Raw genomic sequence first — 19729 nt, forward strand, 5'->3', positions numbered from 1 at the left:
GCACAAATCCTTCACAAAATCCAATGCACAAAATCCTTCAAGCTAAGCTTCAAAAGTATTTGAACAGAGAACTTTCAGATGTGCAAGGTGGATATAGAAAAGGCAGAGGAATCAGTGATCAAATTGCCAACATCCATTGGATCATAGAGAAAACAAAGGAGTTCCAGAAAAACATCTACTACACTAAAGCCTTTGACGGTGTGGATCACAACAAACTGTGGAAAATTCTTAAAGAAATGGGAATACTCAAACATTTTAGTCTCCTGAGAAACCTATATGCAAGCCAAGAAGCAACAGTTAAAACTGGACATGGAACAACTGACTGGTTCAGAATTGGGGAAGGAGTTTGTCAAGGCTGTATATTATCACCATGCTTATTACATCATGCAAAATGCCAGGCTGGATGAATCACAAGCTGGAATCAAGACTGCAGGGAGAAATATCAACAACCTCAGATATGCAGATGATGCCACTCTAATGGCAGAAATTGAAGAGAAACTAAAGAGTCTCTTGGTTAAACTGAAAGAGGAGAGTGAAAAAGCTGGCTTAAAACTCAACATTCAAAAAACTAAGATCATGGCATTCAGTCCCATCACTTTATAGCAAAAAGGGGAAAAAATGGAAACATTGACAGATATTGTTTTCTTGGGCTCCAAAATCACGGAGGACTGTGACTGCAGCCATAATATTGAATGACGCTTGCTCTCTGGAAGGAAAGCTATGACAAACCTAGACAGTATATTTAAAAACAGAGATATCCCTTTGCCAACAAAGATCCATATAGTCAAAGCTGTGGTTTTTCCAGTAATCATGTACAGATGTGAGAATTTGACCATAAAGAAGTCTGAGTGCCAAAGAATTGATGCTTTTGAATAGTGGTGCTGGAGAAGACTCTTGAGAGTCCCTTGGACAACAAGGAGATTAAACCAGTCAATCCTAAAGGAAATCAATCCTGAATGTTCATTGAAAGGACTGATGCTGAAGCTCCAATAATTTGGCCACCTGACTCATTGGAAAAGACTCTGAAGCTAGGAAAGATTGAGAGCAGGAGAAGAAGTGGGTGGCAAAGGATGAGGTGGTTAGATAGCATCACCAACTCAGTGGGCATGAATTGGAGCAAACTCCAGGAGACAGTGGAGGACAGAGGAGCCTGGTGTGCTATATCCCACGGGGTCACAAAAAGTTGGATGCAAGTTAGCAACTGAACAATAACAACAACAAGTTGAGGCACATGTGTAGAGGAAGAACAAGTGTTCAGTTTTGGACAAGTTGAGTTTGAGTTGTATGTTATAAAACAGTGGAAATTGGGCATAGGCAATGAAAGAAGTCTGGAGTTTGGGAGAAAGGTCTTGGACTAGAGGTTAAAAACTTAGGAGTTAATAGCATATTTTAAGCTCATAGTCTGAATCAGATCAATGAGAGCCAGTGTAGAGGGAGAAGAGAAGAAAGGCTAAGAGTGATTCTTGGGACCTATGTGAAGAACTGAGGGACTTGAGGAGGAACCAGAAAAGGAGCTGAGAAGGTGTGACCAGTGAGTAGGAAAAAAATCAACAGCACGATGTTCTAATAAATAGCATGAAGCCTAATAAATAAAATATCCAGAAAGGGAGTGGTCCACTTTATCAGACGATTGTGCGAAGTCAAGTAGAATGAAGACTGGGGAGCTGGACATTGGCTCTCACCATTCAGCAGTCATCGGTGCTCTTGATAAGGTCATTATAGAGTGGTAGGAGTCAATGCCAGATTGCCATGGATTTAGGCAAGAACAGGAGGAAAGAACCTGGAGACTATGAGTACAGGGCACTACTTGAGACATTTTTCTATAACTGGGAGAGAAGAAACAGAGTGGAAGTTGGTAGGGAAAAATGAGCTCAAGAGAATTGATTTTTTTTTTTTAAAGATGAGGGAGGGGGAAACCCAGTCATTTATATGCTAATAAAAATGATCCAAGAAGGAATGAAAAATTGTTAATGCAAGACAGAGGTTGGGGAGAATTGCCGGAGTGATATCCTTGAGGAGGCAAAGGCAGTGGGATTTAGTGCACAGGTGAAGGGACTGATTTTAGCTAGGAACATGAATATGTCATCTGTGAAGTAGTTGGATATTCAGATCTCTTCCCTTGTAAGGCATGATCCACATTATAGTGACCCTTTAATTACACAATTACTGGTACAAAATCCATGATGAGGCATTTGCTTCCCTGATGAATTTTCAGGTTGGACAACAAAAGAAAAGGGATCCACCTAGAGTTATGAGGTGTTAAATTCTTAGTTTCAAATCATACATACCTTTTCCCTTAGATTGCTAATATCTCATAATTTTTTATCTCAGCACCATTTTTAAGGCTGACGGGGGCATTTTGATCTCCTCTATAACTAGAATGACTGAGATAGATGAGGTCTTTTAGTCCATTTTTGTGACATGTTGGCCATTAGCTAGTATTGGGTGAGCCAAGAAGTTCACTCAGGCTTTTCAATAAGATGGTACAGAAAAACTTGAATGAACTTTTTGGCCAACCAAATTTATTAATGTTTTTGCTATAGGGGATCTTGCATTATTGTCCAGGAGGCCCTGAACATGTATTCAGTCCCATTCAGAGGACCACCGTGATTGTGCTCAGCATCTGGCCTATCCTGATGTAGTTCCTACGGGAGGGAGGTATTTCTTATTCTGGAGTCCTAGAAAATATTAATAAGACCTATCTTCCCATCTTCACAGGTATTTGCATAGCTAATACTAAACACTTTTCTCAGACAACCAGCAGCTTAATGGGTTTGGAGTCATAGACAACGTCACAGTGGTATTCTCCTATGACATAAGATTTTCCCTAGCCCCTCATTGTGGCTGTTTCAGGTCTAGGATTAAAGAGTCTTAGGATCCACTCTTAAAACTTAGGTAGAGATATAAGGCACTTTGTTGAGTAGGGAATGGTAGGTCGCCATCCTTATATTGCCTAGAATATCAAATTCAGTTTAATAAGAACCAAAAGTTGCTTTTCTCCAGAGCTTTAATAGGAACTGGTTGTGGCAATATGTATGTCTAGAAGTTCAGAGACTCTTTTTCAAGACTCCACATTCTTCTAGAGTTCTTGGAGGCACATCATCCAACAGGGAAGCCTCAAGAAAAAGTAACAGTCACTCCAATTAGAGTAAGAGAGACCTCAAGGCCAGAATGACTGTCCTCTCCTGTGTACTGATATGAACCCCTCCTGCTTCTTGGGTTTTCCATTCAAGAGAGCCCTGGGGTAAAAGACTAATAAGTGACTCTGTACATAAATTGGAATAAGATGCAGGTCTCTAGACAAGTAGGCAAGACACTGAGTCTCCTTGCAAAAAGCCACCTTTGGGGGAAAATATATGACAACAGACTTTTAATGCTCAGAAGTCAGGCACTGACATTCTAGACCTTGTCGTTGTTGTTTAGTCACTAAGTCAGGTCTGACTGTCAGCAGCCCCCATGGACCACAGCACGCCAGGCTTCCTGTCCTTCACTATCTCCTGGAGTTTGCTCAAACTCATGTTCATTGATGCCATCAGCCGTCTCATCCTCTGTCTCCCCCTTCTCTTCCTGCCCTCCATCTTTCCCAGCATCAGGGTCTTTTCCAATGAGTCAGCTCTTGGCATCCGGTGGCTGGCCAAAGTATTGAATCTTCAACTTCAGTATCAGTCCTTCCAATGATTATTTGGACTGATTTCCTTTAGGGTGACCTGGTTGCATCTCCTGGCAGTCCAAGGGACTCTCAAGAGTCTTCTTCAGCACAACAGTTAAAAAGCACCAGTTCTTTGGCACTCTGCCTTCTTTACATCCAACTCTCATATCTGTACATAACTACTGGAAAAATCATAGCTTTGACTATACGGACCTTTGTTGGCAAAGTGATGTCTCTGCTTTTTACACACTGTCTAGGTTTGTCATAGATTTTCTTCCAAGGAGCAAGCTTTTTTTAATTTAAAGTCACTGTCGACAATGCTTTTGGAGCCCCCCAATATAAAATCTGCTACTGTTTCCATTTTGTCCCCTATTTGCTGTGAAGTGATGGGACCAGATGCCATGATCTTAGTATTTTGAATGTTGAGTTTTAAGCCAGCTTTTACACTCTTCTCTTTCACCTTCATCAAGAGGCTCTTTAGTTCCTCTTTACTTTCTGCCATGAGAGAGGTATCATCTGCATATCTGAGATTGTTATTTCTCCCAGAAATCCTGATTCCAGCTTGTGAGTCATCCACCCCATCATTTTACATGATGTACTCTACACATAAGTTAAATAAGCAGAATGATAATATACAGCCTTGTTATACTCCTTTCCCAATTTTGAACCAGTCCATTTTCCCATGTCTGGTTCTAACTGTTGCTTCTTCACCTGCATACAGATTTCTCAGGAGGAAAATATAAGGTGGTCTTGTGTTCCCATCTCTTTAAAATTTTTCCAGTTTGTTGTGATCCAAGCAGTCAAAGGTTTTATCATAGTCAATGAAGAAGCTGCTGCTGCTGCTAAGTCGCGTCAGTCATGTCCGACTCTGTATGACCCTCTGGACTGCAGCCTGCCAGGCTCCTCTGTCCATGGGATTCTCTAGGCAAGAGTACTTGTGGGTTTCCATGCCCTTCTCCAGGGGATCTTCTGACCTAGGGATCGAGCCCAGGTCTCCTGCATTGCAGGCAGATTCTTTATCGCTGAGCCACGAGGTAAGCCCTTAATGAAGCAGAAGTAGATGTTTTTCTGGAATTCCATTGCTTTCTCTATGATTCAACAGATGTTGGCAATTTGATCTTTGGTTGCTTTGCCTTTTCTAAATCCAACCTGTATGTCTCAAAGTTCTCAGCCCATGTACTGTTGAAGCCTAGCTTGAAGGATTTTGAACATTACCTTACTAGCATGTGAAATGAGTGCAGTTTTATGGTAGTTTGAACATCCTTTGGCGTTGCCCCTCTTTGGGATTAGAATGAAAATTGACCTTTTCCAATCCTGTGGCCACTGCTGAGATTTCCGAATTTGCTGACATATTGATTACAGCACTTTAATAGCATCACCTTTTATGATTTGAAATAGCTCAGCTGGAATTCTGTCACCTCCACTAGCTTTGTTTGCAGTAATGCTTCCTAAGGCCCACTTGAGCTCACACTCCAAGAAATCCCACTCTGGGTGAGTGACCACACCATCATGGTTATCCAGGTCATTAAAACCTTTTTTTGTATAATTCTTCTGTGTATTCTTGCCACCTTCTCTTAATCTCTTCTGCTTCTTTTATGTCCATACTGTTTCTGTCCTTTATTGTGCCCATCTTTGCATGAAATATTCCCTTGGTATCTCCAATTATTTTGAAAAGATCTCTAGTCTTTCCCATTCTATTGTTTTCCTCTATGTCTTTGCATTGTTCATTTAAGAAGGCTCTCTTATCTCTCTTTGCTATTCTTTGGAACTCTGCATTCAGTTGGGTATATCTTTCCCTTTCTCCTTTGCCTTTTGCTTCTCTTCTTTCTCAGCTGTTTCTCAGACAATCATTGTGCCTTCTTGCATTTCCTTTTCTTTGAGATGGCTTTGGAGCTTGGATATATGTGTATATCTCTAAATGGACTCTAGATAAGGACATCATTGATGAAATCCTGTCAAAAAATTCATAGGGAGAAGTGAACACTAAGAAAATGGTCTTGCCACACCGCAGAGTAAAACAAGTCAAGAGAATTAATGGAACCATAGTTAAATATGCTGAGAGTGTGTCACTGAATATCACAAGTGAATGTGTCATTGAATATCACAAGTGAAGGGAATGCTGCTGGTTGGAGTGGCTAGAGATCTAAAGAAAAGCATGGGCTGTATCAATGGCAACAAATAATTGTGGTAGATGTTGTATCTGAGTTAAGCTAAAGACCCATGCAACAATTCTATGACTCGTCTGTGGCCAATCTTTTAAGAGGCTATATGAAAGAATCCAGAGAAGGCAATGGCACCCTACTCTAGTACTCTTGCCTGCAAAATCCCATGGACGGAGGAGCCTGGTGGGCTGCGGTCCATGGGATCGCTACGAGTCGGGCACGACTGAGCGACTTCACTTTCACTTTTCACTTTCCTGCATTGGAAAAAGAAATGGCAACCCATTCCAGTGTTCTTGCCTGGAGAATCCCAGGGACGGGGAGCCTGGTGAGCTTCGGTCTACGGGGTCACACAGAGTTGGACACAACTGAAGTGACTTAGCAGCATATATATATATATATATACATATACATATATATATATAGTTTATACACACACACATTTTTCCTGATTATTTGATAGTAATCAAATGTAAAACCTAACAGAGGCAAGTTATGCCAATAACCTATAAACCATCAGTATCCCCAAGTATAATGGGAAATCCTCAAAATTAAATAAAAGAATAATAATGGTAGCAGAACCCTTATCAAGGAATTTCCATCAGACCAGAATAGACTTATCCAGTAACTGAACACCCTCAGACATTTGTAAATACTCTGGGGACAGGCTGTGAAGGGTCCTGTGTGACAGATACCCAGCCATGATCCTACTTACGGGGCTGAGACTCTGAATCAGTAAACCCAAGAAATATTAGAGAGCTCAGAGAGGGACCTGAGAAAGTCACCTTTGAGCTAGATCATGGACAGTCAGGTAAATGACGCTTCAGTTCCAACAATCTGGTTGCTGGCATTCTATCTCATTTAGGGTGAAACATACCATTGTGGAGAAGTCAGTTCCAGGTGTCCAGTTTAAATGTTTAGTATAGAAGACAGAGAAATCACTCATTTCTGCCAGGACATAAACAGCCTCCCCAACAGTGGAACCACTCAGGAAAGAAGAGAAATTACCTTCTGTTTCTGTTCAGGTGCTTATTTAAGCAGGATAATATGTTGGGACTTGGTGAAATAATTTTTTTCCCAGCATAGCACATCACCTTGAGAATTGGCATAAAACAGCTCCAGATGCTAAAATGCCTTCCTGGGTTGTTTTCTAGACTTGAGTCTATTCCCCTGAGGTATACAGTTGAGGATTTCAGATGGTCCAGCCTTCTAAAAACCAAACAGCAGGAAACTTAGCAATAGGGTCAAAGCCCAGAATGTCAGAACAGCACTGAAGTGGATGTCAGTTGACAGGAGCCAAGAGTGTCCAACTTAGGCTTATCAAGGAGCAGCACCTTCCTATCTGGTCCCAGACTTGACCTTGATTTAGAAAAGAAATTGCTTTGTTTTCCTTATAAACCAACACAAGTTTCAACTAATTTAGGAGACTGTCTCTTGACCAAAAAAGAAAAAGATGATTTAAACATAGTAATTCCTTGCAGAGTGACTTTCCTGAGGATACCTACCAGTGTCCTGTAAGGGAGGCTGGCAATTGGTAGTACAGGTGAATGTCTTCTTAGCCAAAGGACTGGCAAGGGTCCAGCCCTATTTTTTGAGATCAGGAGGGAAAAATGGAGGAGAGATGGTATGAAAGGGTTAACAAGGAAAAGAGAAATCCAGGACTACTCCCTCACCAAGTTCTCAATTCCTAGAAAGAACAGCACCTGAATCCCCCAAATGCCTGTGGGCCTAAGAGTTAGCTGCAGAGGGTGAATGAGATTGGCTGCTACACTTTTCAGTGGGACAAAGATGCACACGTATAAAATGAATGTGATGGAAGGACTCCAGTTGGAAGGTAGCCAAGGGGAGAGCTTGAGAACAAATCTTTTCTCAGTGGAGCCTGTTGAAACTACAGCCTTATCCATACTGTACCCGCAGTCAGCCAAAGAGAGACATAAACAACTTCTTTGTGGGCAACCCACCTTTGTTAGCCTTACTCTCCACTCCATCATCAGAAAGACATGTGTCAGGGAGAGAGGGGTGAGAGTCACACCTCCCTCCAATCTAAGCCATTAGAAACTAGGGTGAATAAGGGATTTAGAGGAGAACTTAAAATCACGTAGAAGGTTGAAGCTATGAAATGAACAGCAAGGAGTCATAAGAACTGGAAATGACTGTTCTAAAAATGAATAGCTGGGAATCAATAGGAAAGGAAGTTTCTGAAAAGTGATTATAGCGCCTGCTAGGAGGAAAATTAATTCTATACCCAACAGTTGAGGTTTTTCTCTAAGACAGCTCCATTAAGCATTCAGACACTACACCCTCCCTCCCCTATGACCCGTAGATTCTACCATACTCCTCATTCATATTTGCCCTCTTAGGGCAGCAGCAATCTCATCAAGGATCAGAGGTGCAGTAACCAACATCATAACCTTCCTTTTAATCTATTTTTCCAGTGAAATGAAGAGCCCCAGATGGTTAAGAGGTAGCCTCAGTTTCTAATTCAATGGGTCCATTCTGAGACCTTTGGTATTAGGAGCTTTAAGCAAGCAAAGCCCAAAGCAGTGGAGAAGGGAAATAAAAACCTTGTAAGTGATATGAGAATCCTACTCCAACGTTTAGCCTGATCCGTGTGTTCTGGGCTTGGGAGAAACAGCCCCATATACAGTCCTGGCTCTGAATATATGCCCTGACAAGCATCCCGATCCTATAAGTGCACCCAGTTGTGTACGTTCTCCCTGCTGACACCAAAAAGGAATCTCCAAAAGCCTTTCCTCCCAGTGAGTTATGATGATGGTAAAACCAGGAGATCCCAGGGGCATAATCAACCTTTTGCTCTATTACTTTTATGAAAGAGTGAATTTCTTGGTCCAAAACAAAGTGATACAAAATATTGTGTTAGCAAATCAACACTAAGTCCAAAAACGATGCTAATGGGAGAGAAAGGGCAGGCATGGAAAACAAATTCCTATCCAGAATAAGTGATTATTTCAATACAGGGAAAGAGAAAGTCCCTTCCATGACTGAAGGAATTCAGTGTAACTCATTCACCACCACTCCCCTGAGTGTGAAGTTTCAGGGATCATTACCTGGGATCATTTTAGGTTGATAACCTGAAAAAAAAGAAGTAATCAAGTTATTGAGTCTATGTAAAAACCTGAAATCTGCCACTATTTCACTCTTTTCATGAGCTGGAAAGAAACTGATTGATATCTACAGGAGGTCATTTTATCTATCTGATAATTCAGCCTTCTCTGCAATAAGAGTCTTTTGTTGACTATGCCAAAGGCTTTGACTGTGTGGATCACAATAAACTGTGGAAAATTCTTAAAGAGGTGAGAATTCCAGACCACCTGACCTGCCTCCAAAGAAATCTGTATGCAGGTCAAGAAGCAACAGTTAGAACTGGACATGGAACAACAGACTGATTCCAAATCTAGAAAGGAGTACATCAAGGCTGTATATTGTCATCCTGCTTATTTAACTTATATGCAGAGTACATCATGAGAAATGCAGGACTGGATGAAGCACAAGCTGGAATCAAGACTGCTGAAAGAAATATCAATAACCTCAGATATGCAGATGATACCACACTTATGGCAGAAAGCAAAGAAGAACTAAAGAGCCTCTTGATGAAAGTGAAAGAGAAGAGTGAAAAAGTTGGCTTAAAACTTAACATTCAGAAAACTAAGATCATGGCATCTGGTTCCATCACTTACGGCAAATAGACATGGAAACAATGGAAACAGTAACAGACTTTATTTTGGGGGGCTCTAAAATCACTGCAGGTGGTGACTGCAGCCATGAAATTAAAAGACGCTCCTTGGAACAAAAGTTATGAGCAACCTAGACAGCATATTAGAAAGCAGAGACATTACTTTGCCAACAAAGGTCCGTCTAGTCAAAGCTATGGTTTTTCCAGTAGTCATGTATGGATGTGAGAGTTGGACTATAAAGAAAGCTGAGTGCCGAAGAATTGATGCTTTTGAACTGTTGGTGTTGCAGAAGACTCTTGAGAGTCCCTTGGACTGGCAAGGAAATCCAACCAGTCCATCCTAAAGGAAATCAGTCCTGAATATTCATTGGAATGACTGATGCTGAAGCTGAAGCTCCAATACTTTGGCCACCTGATGCGAAGAACTGACTCATTGGAAAAGACCCTGATGCTGGGAGAGATGAAGGTGGGAGGAGAAGGGGAGGACGGAGGATGAGATGGTTGGATGGCATCACTAACTCAATGGACATGTGTTTGAGCAAGCTGTGGGAGTTGATGGTGGACAGGGAAGCCTGGCGTGCTGCAGTCCATGGAGTTGCAGAGTTGGACATGACTGAGCAACTGAACTGAACTGAACACTCTGGGTTCATTCTGAGCTGTTCTTTCATTCATTCTCTATAACTCAGGGTCCCAGTAGGAACAAAGGGTACATGCAAATTAAGGTATTTCAAGGAGGTAACAAGGGGTATTTACAAATGCTTAGGCAGCAGGTAGCACAGAGAATACCATAGTACCCTAGTGCCATTACCACACCTAGACCCAAAAGCTAAGGGAAAAAGGAGAACCCAGAAGTCATACAGAGCTGTCTACTTGAAGGAAAGCTGGGTCATTTATTTGTGACAGTCCAGTAGGCAGAGAGTCAAGGAACCATGCCATTTGATTTAAATGACCTTCCCTTTCAACTCTGCTAGGGTTCCTATTTACCAAAACTAACCAGAAGCCAGAAGTCAAAGGATGCAGACCAAACAGGTCAGCCTCCTAGGTCAGAGGATAAGAACTAGGCAGAGAGGTGGAAGAGAGTGAAGAGTGGATCTAGAAAGGCACACAGGAGATATCCAGCACACATCAGTTCAAAATTATTTATCAAGTTCACCTACTATGCGCCAAGTGTTATTCCAGATGTTGGGAATAGAATAGTCAAAAAAGCTCTTAATCTCGCGGAGCTCATAAAGTACATACATAAATATATGTAGTGTATAAGATATGCACAAGTAATAATGAGAAAATAAAGCAAGGAAAGGACATACAGAATAATGGCTGGGGAGGACTATCGTAATCTTAAATAAGATCATAGAGAGGGCTTCAGGGAAAATCCGAAGGAGGTCAGGAATTCAAATCCTTTGATATCTTGAAAAGTAGAGCACACATAGGGAATAGCAAGTGAAAGGCTCTGAGATGTGAGTAATATGCAGCATATCTGAGGGACAGAGAGAAGTCTACTAGGTGAGGTAGACTTGAGCAAGAGGGATACAGTATTAAGAGAGAATATCAGAGAGGTGAAGCAGTAGGGGAGGCAGGGTAGAGACTATATCAGGTCAGTAAGGCTTTGTAGGACATTGACAGAAACTTGGCTTTTACTCTGAGTGAGATGGGAAACCATTGGGAGGGTTTAGCAGTGTGCTCTGACATGTGCTTACATCATCATTCTGGCTACTGTGTTGAGATAGATTGATGTGGAGAGTTGGATCCAGGCTAAAAGAAAAGGAGGCCAGTTAGGATAGGAGGATATTGCAATAATGCAGTCAAGGGACAATGATGGCTTAGATCATGATGGTAGCAGGCATAGTGGATGGCAAAGGTAACAGGATTTGCTGAAGGACTGGATATGCCTGTAAGAGAAAAGGAGGAGATTGACTCCAGGGTTTTTAGGTTACTGGGGGGAAAAAAAAAAGCAATTGCTATTTACTGAGATAGAGGTTACAAGAAGTCCAAGTTTGGTGTATTTTGCTCTGGGTGGATTTTAGGAGCTCAGTTTTGGACATGTGAAATAGAATAGAGAACTTAGAAATAAGTACTTGTCAGAATGAAGTGTATAGTAAAGAAGGCACAAAAAACTCATTGAGAAATGAAGATTGCTTCCTTGCTTGATTGACTGATTGATTTGTAGGTGATTTTGAGGAAACTGACTCACTCTGTGGAGCAACGTAAACTGAATTTTTCCTTAACATCATCACTATGTTGAGAAATAAAAATTGAATACTTACCTAACATCAAATACAAAGGGAGATTCTAGATGGGTTAAAGACAAATGTGTGATGGGGAGCATGGCGGGAGTCCTAGAAGAAAAATTCAGTGAATACATTTATGTCCTAGGAGCAGGGACAGACTTTTAAACAAAATTTAGAAAACTCAAACCATGATGCAAAAATATTGATTACATCAAAATAAAAGTTTTCCAAAACTATGATGAGGTACCATTTCACACCCACTAGAAAGACTGCAATGTTAAAAAGTAGAAATAACAAGCAAAGAGGTGAAGAAATTGAAACTCTGGTACATTGCTGTTGGGGAGGTAAAATGGTTCAGTCATCGTGGAAAATAGTTTAGTGGTTCTTCAAAAAGTTAAACACAGAATTGCCATGTGCCCCCACAGTTCTACTCCTAGCTATATACTCCAAAGAATTAAAAACAAGTACTCAGACAAGTACATGGACATGAACGTTCATAGTAGCCCTCTTCTTAATGGCCAAAAGGTAGAAACAGCACAAATGTCTATCAATGGAAGAATGAATAAACACAGTGTGGTCTGTCCACACAATGGAATATTATTCAGCCATTAAAAAATGAAATAATAATACATGCTGTCACATTTATGACCCTCCAAAACATTATGCTAAGCAAAACAAATCAGACACAAAATCACATATTGCATGGTTCCATTTTTATGGCCTATTGAGAATAGAAACATCCATAGAGACTGAACAGATTGGTGGTTGCCAGGGTGGCAGGGTGGGGGGAAACTGCTTAATGCATCAGGGTTTTACTTTGGAGTGATGCTTCAGAACTAAACAGAAGTGGTGGTTGTACAACATTGTGAATGAACATGTCACTGAACTGTTCACTTTAAAATGGTTAATAAAAGTCTTGGTTGAAGTACTAAAAAAAAAAATAAAAGCTTTCTATCCATGGGAAAAAATTAATAGACAAATAATAGAATTAAGGCAGATTACTTGTACTTATTAAAACTGACAATGGATTGAAATCTAGAATACACCAAAAAAATCTTCTAAATGAACAAGAAAGAGACAGCAATCCAGGGACTGCCCTGGTGGTCCAGTGGCTAAGACTGAGCTTCCAGTGTAGGGGGCCCAGGTTTGATCCCTGTGGAGAGAACTAGATCCCACATGCTGCAACAAAGATCAAAGATCCCACGTGCCACAGCTAAGACCTGATGTAGACAAAGAAAATAAAAAACAGCAATCCCAATAAAACAATGGGCAGAAGAAACCAAAAATTGATAAAGATATGAAGAAATGTTCACACTAGTGAATAGTCAGAGAAATGCAAATTCAAACAACAATGAGATATTAATTTACATCGATTAGGAAAAAATTAGAAAGTTGAACAGTACTAAATACATATGTGGAGAGGAGGGAGATAATCTTAGATCATGTTCTTGGAAAGCCAACCATGAGATATGGGTTTACTTGCTGGTGATTTACTAAAGAAGTCATCACAGGATAAACTGGTAAGGGAATAAAGGATGCAGGACAGAAAAACAGAAGAAACTGGAAGATGATGTGTTTCGGACAGAGTCCTAGCCTCAACCCCATCCTGTGGGGGAGTTCTGGAGAGGAAATTACACCCTCAGTCTGAGCCACTTTATGGCAAAGGAGCTGGGCTTTAATACTTAAAACTACAGTTACCCATTGCCTACAGGATACCCCGGGGTGACCCAAACTGCCAGGCACTTCTTATTCTCTGGAATAAGTAGCTGCAACAGCCCTAGGGTAATCCTCTAAAGATGTTGACTGGCTGGAAGCAAATCACATAGGGAGATGAGCCAACAGAGGTAGAAAAAGGGACCCATGAGGGGCTTCCCTAGTGGTCTAGTGGTTAACAATCTGCCTTGGAATGTAGGGGATGCAGGTTGGGTCCCTGGACCGGGAATATCCCACATGCCTTGGAACAATAAAGCCTGTAAGCCACAATCAGAGAGTCCATGTACCGCAACAAAAAGATTCCACATAATGCAAGGAAGATCTGATGTCTTAGCTGTAGCACTCAGATTTTCATTGCAACTAAGACCCGATGCAGCCAAATAAATATTCATAAGTATCATAAAAAAGAAAAAGGGATCCATGAGTTTCTGAGCATTGCAGGAAAAAATGTCTGCAGTAAGATGTGATAATATAAGAACCTCCAAGACTACAGGTGGAAAAAGAGACTGGAAGCCACTGTGGAGGGCAATCTGGCCTTTCTTAGATAAACTATATTATTAGATAGATATGTGTATCATATGACACAGTGTTTTTATTTTGGATACATATTCCAAAGAAACGATAACTTGGGTTCATAAGGAGAACAGTTACTTGGACATGTCCAAAAGGACACTGCTTGCTTTTTTTTTTTCCAAAGCCCTAGGAGTCACTAATGTGATCTTATTACCAACACGTCACACAGGCACCTTTCATCATCCTGACCTTTTAGTATCCCAAGATCTAATGAATTGTAAGAGCCAAGTGACAGAACTGCTTGTCTGCGGCGTGAGCCAGCTGAAGAAACTTTTCTTGCTCCACTCAAATTTGGCAATTTTCAAGAGTCATCTGTTTTGTCAATTCAACAAATCCAGATGTGTTATTTTTTGCCTCCAAGCATTGTGCCTTTTTCTTAGTGTAAGGCAGATTAAAAGCCCTCATATTTCCCCACTTCCTGGCATACATGTGTTTTACCACGGCTTTTAGAGTACTTCCTGGACAAGCATGATTTTCTTTGAGATTATAAGATCAATGTTATCACATCAGTTAGGGTCCAGTGAAAATAGTGGAAACTATCTTCAATATTTCAAATGAGGTGTGTTTAGTAAAGGGAACTGATTACACAGTTATTGGAACACCAAACATGTAAAAGAGAGGTTGGGGTAACTCAGAGATTAATATCTGTAGGAAGAAGCTACAATTCCTAGAGCTGGGTAACAGAATGGAAGATATGATGTCACCAGAACCTAGGGAAGAAGACAATTTACTACTGCAGTGTGTAGACTGCTAAGGGAGTACAGCCCAGATCACTTAATGAGATATGGCCAAATGGATAAAAGAGTATGGTGGACTTGGCTGCTACTAATATCTTGATTGGACATGGTAAGGTTATTACTGGAAATTCTTGAAGAAGCTGGAGGCTAGACCTGGAGGGTATGTAGACTCAAACTGGAAACTAGAAAAGACTGCTTCCTTCCTCCACTTTCCAGTTTCTGAAAGTGTCTCCAGTTGACAGCACCTCCTAGCGTGCAAGGGAATCCGGAAAATGAAATTTGTAGAATCCAGTCCCAGCATCATAGATACATGTCTGACACACTTATAGCAAGATGGTGAAAGTGTACTGCTGGCCCTGCCAGATGAAATCAAACAGTTTCCAGTTTTGTTTTTTTTTTTTTCAATCCTAACCAGGATCACACAATACCTGCCTAAATTCACCAGTGAAAGTCGCTCAGTGGTGTCTGACTCTTTGCGAACCCATGGACTACACAGTCCATGGAATTCTCCATGCCAGAATACTGGAGTCAGTAGCCTTTCCCTTCTCCAGGGGATCTTCCCAACCCAGGGATCAAACCCAGGTCTCCTGCATTGCAGGCAGATTCTTTACCAGCTGAGCCACAAGGGAAGCCCAAGAATACTGGAGCGGGTAGCCTATCCCTTCTCCAGTGGATCTTCGCAACCCAGGAATTGAACCTGGGTTCTCCTGCATTGCAGGTGGATTATTTACCAACTGAGCTGTTTACCAGGTCTACTGTTATTGGTCACTAAGCTGCCGTTATTGGTTCTGTTCCAGGGGAGACTCTTAGACACCACCTGTGACATAGAGGTATGATGGCATAGGAGACAAAGTAGATGCAGGTGGAGGAGACCTAAAAAGACAGTGAACAGAATATTCTGTCCACACACTACATTCCACTGTTAACAGCCATTCTGTGTTGCTGTATTTTAGGTGTGTCTAGGTAAACAGCATATGACTGGATTTTTTAAATCCAATCTGAAAACGTCCATCTCACAGGTAACCTTAATCCACTTTGTTTATTGTGATTATTGATTTATTTGGACTTATTTCTACTAACCCATTTTTTTAACTTTTAATTTTATTTTGGAGTATAGTTGATGAACAATATTGTGATAGTTTCAGGTGTATAGCAAAGTTATTTAGCTACACATATACATGTATCTCTTCTTCTGCAAATTCTGTCAACATTTTTTGTGTTCTTCCAATTTACTATATTTGTCTTTGTTTTTATTCTTTTTCTTTTCCTGATTTATATTGCATCGGTTTTTCTTTATTCCCTTCCATTCATTTGAAGATTATAAATTTGTTTTCAGACATCTCCTACTTAAGTGAATAATTCTTTCCTGAAAATCAGATGTTCTGTATAAAAATCTTAAGCAGGAGTGTATCTCTTATCATTTTAAGTGGAAATATTATAATGGATTATATGTCAATAAAAATCTCTTAAAATATAACTAAAACAACTATCATTAACAAATCATCAGTTTAAGAAGAAAAATACTTCAAAATTGCCTTCTGATTAGAAGCAATTAATATAATTGTAAAGCAGTTGATTTGATGTAAAACTTGGTTTCTCAGTACCAGCAATTTCTGAAACGCATGCTCCTTTGTCAATATGTGTGTTTTATAAGATCACTACATATGATTTTGACATTCTGTTAATTGTATTTGAAATGTAAATCAAATCATCAGTTGCACAATTTTTTTTAAAGCAATGGGCTTCCCTGATGGCTCAGAGGTTAAAGTGCCTGCCTGCAATGTGGGAGACCTGGGTTCGATCTCTGGGTCGGGAAGATCCCCTGGAGAAGGGAATGGCAACCCACTCCAGTATTCTTGCCTGGAGAATACCATGAATGGAAGAGCCTGGTGGCCTACGATCCATGGGGTCACAAAGAGTCGGACACGACTGAGCGAGTTAACTTTCACTTTCACTTTCAGACATGAAAGTGGCCATGCTGTGCTCCAGTAATATTTTTGGTAAACAGTAGGCTGGATTAGGCCTAGAGGCTATAGGTCACTGGCCTTTTAAATATCTAGCATCTCCTGTGGTTATCTGCTTTTTCATTACTGTTAAAATAGTTGTATCTACTGATCTTTTCAAAGAAATGGTTTTTGGTTTCACTGATTATTGTTTTTATTTTGTTGGTTGTTGCTTCCATTTAATTTATTTCCTTCTGTTCATTTAAAGCTTAGTTTGCTCTGCATATTTTAGTTTTTTAGGGTTGAAATTTACATCATTGTTTTGGAATCTTTCTTCTTTTCTAATACAATCACCTAAAAATACAAGTATTCCTGTAAGAAGTGCCATACCTGCATCTCAGAAGTCTTAATGCATACATTTTAATTTATTTCAAAACATTTAAAAATGTTTCCTTTATTTCCTTTATGACCAATGAATCCTTTAGAAGTGCACTGTTATTTCCTACTGTTTGGTGACTTTGTGTTTTTCTATTGATTTCTCATTTAATTTCAAAATGGTTAGGAGACATACTCATTTTTTTAATACTTTAAAAATTGAGACTTATTTTGTGACCCAGAATGTGATCTTGATCAATGTCCTGTGGGCATTTGAGATTTTTTTTTTGCTGTTTTGCATATTATTTCATGATTATTATATGGGTGTTGTTGCTTGCTTGTGTCCCTCACAAGTTCTGTGTCATTATCTGTATAATTATAAAGATGCTGTAATTGAGTTATTTTGTTCTCCTTATACTTCAATTAGATTTTCTCTGCATGTTTAACTTTATTTTGCATATATTAGTAAGATCTTTATATCTTTGAAACTGACTAGTTTATGAGATATTCCTCCTTATCCTTGGTAATATTTCTCCTTTTGAAATCTACTTAATCTGATATGAAGTGATTGGTATGACTATGTTATATTTAAACTTTTCTATTTACCAATCTGTATCTTTATAAGATAAGTATGTGGGAGATAGCACATAATTGGTTCTTGCTTTTTAATCCAGTTTAACATCTGTTTTTCAGTTGGTCTGATAGGTTATTTAAATATTTAATTTATATAGTTGTCTTTATTAAAAAAAAATTTTTTTTACCACAAATAAGATCTTTTATTGTCACCATTAAGAGTCTGCATTTTAAACCGATTCTTGGACTGGTGGCTCGTATCCATCAGCTCGTTCAACTTTAGCACCTGTCTCATCCCCAGTAGCTTTTCCAGAACTACTACCTTCACCATGTAGCTCCATGAGTTTTCCCAATTCAAATTTGGGCTTCTTCAGCCTTTTACTTTTCTAACGAAGACATCATGGAGTGGATAAATAGATTGGCAAGCCTTTTCTGTGTCTTTTCCGGTGCTATCTGGAATCAGTTTACTGACCACCTCTTTCAAGTCATGTGTCTGCACCTCTCGGGTCATGATCTCCATCATCTTCTTGCGGATCGGGCGCACCTGCTGGTGCTGGGCGTAAGAGGTCTTCCAAATCTGATCGTTGTGCTTTTTAGTAAAACCCACACAGAACAGATGAAGCAAGCAGCCATCGGTAGTCTTGACATCAAAGTGAGCTTCAATCATGGTCTGCCATTTTTTGACCATGGAGCACATTTTGTCACGGGGAAGAGCCATACCATGAAAGTTAGTCAGGCAGTTTTTGCCCTGAACATCCTCAGTAATTAGCTTGAATTTTCTAAATGCAACTTCATCATTCTGCAGATCAGCAAGACTCACTTCAAAAACATGACCTTTGAGGCCATCAGATGCTATTTTGCTTCCTTGAGTTCCCGTGACCAATGTTTTCCCAATATTCCTTATACTGAACATAGCTGGTGCTTTCACATCATACCAATCTTTTTAGAAAATGGGTCAACCACGTTCTTCTTGGCTCCCTTTTTGCCTCCTTTTGTAAGGCGCTTGTTCTTGCCAACCGCCATGGTGCCGCTCAGAGACCTGAAAGGCTATAGTTGTCTTTAAAACAATCTTGCTTGTTCTCTATTTGTTACCACTATTTTTGGTACATCTTTCTCTCTTCCACCTTCTTGTAGCCTGTAATTTTAGTTTAGTTTTGTTTTATTTTGGCCATGTCGTGCAGCTTGTGGGGTCTTAGTTCCCTGACCAGGGATTGATCCTGGGCCCTGGACTGCCAGGGAATTCCCTAGATTAAGTAATTTTAGAATTTTTTAATATCCACTAGAAGAGCAGCAAAATGTACTGGTTTTGTGGAAGACAATTTTTCAATGGGTTGAGGGGTTAGGGGAGGCATGGTTTCAGGAGATTCAAGCACATTACATTTACTGTGCACTTTACTTCTGTTATTATTACATAAGTTCCAGCTCAGATCATCAGGTATTAGATCCTGGAGGTTGGGGACCCTTGCTCTAGAAGCTTATTAGCGGCATTTCTTTGTTTTTATTGTTTGTTATATGTTTGCAATATATATCTTTTAGTGTACCTTTATATATTTTAGTGTATCTTTGATAGATATAGAAAAGCCTTTACAACTGTATACTTCTGTTCCCCCAATACATTATATTCTTGTCATATTTTGTACCTACATAAGCTATAAGACTTTATATATAATGACTGTTTGCTTTAACAGTTACTTCAATTATTTATTTATTTATAATTTTTGGTTTATATTGGAGTATGGTTGACTTACAATGTTATGTTAGATTCAGGATACATCCAAGTGACTCAGTTATACATTTATCCATTCTTTTTCAGACTCTTTTCTCATGTAGGTAATTACAGAATGTCGAGTACTGTGCTATACAGTAGGTACTTGTTCATTATCTATTTTGTATATGTAGTATGTATATGTTAATCAAAAACCCCTAATTTATTCCTCCCCCCATCTTTCCCCTATGGTAATCATAAGTTTGTTTTCTATGTCTGTGAGTCCATTTCTATTTTGTAAATAAGTTCATTTGTATCATTTTTTTAGATTCCACATTTAAGTGATATCATGATATTCATCTTTCCTTGTCTGACTTACT

General features: G+C 39.8%; 1 pseudogene; it reads right to left on the reverse strand.

Moving 5' to 3' along the window:
• On the reverse strand, positions 17839-18675 carry LOC102184690 (annotated as a pseudogene).

Source organism: Capra hircus, chromosome 4 (genome assembly GCF_001704415.2).
Source record: "Capra hircus breed San Clemente chromosome 4, ASM170441v1, whole genome shotgun sequence".
In the NCBI taxonomy this organism is placed as follows: Eukaryota; Metazoa; Chordata; class Mammalia; order Artiodactyla; family Bovidae; genus Capra; species Capra hircus.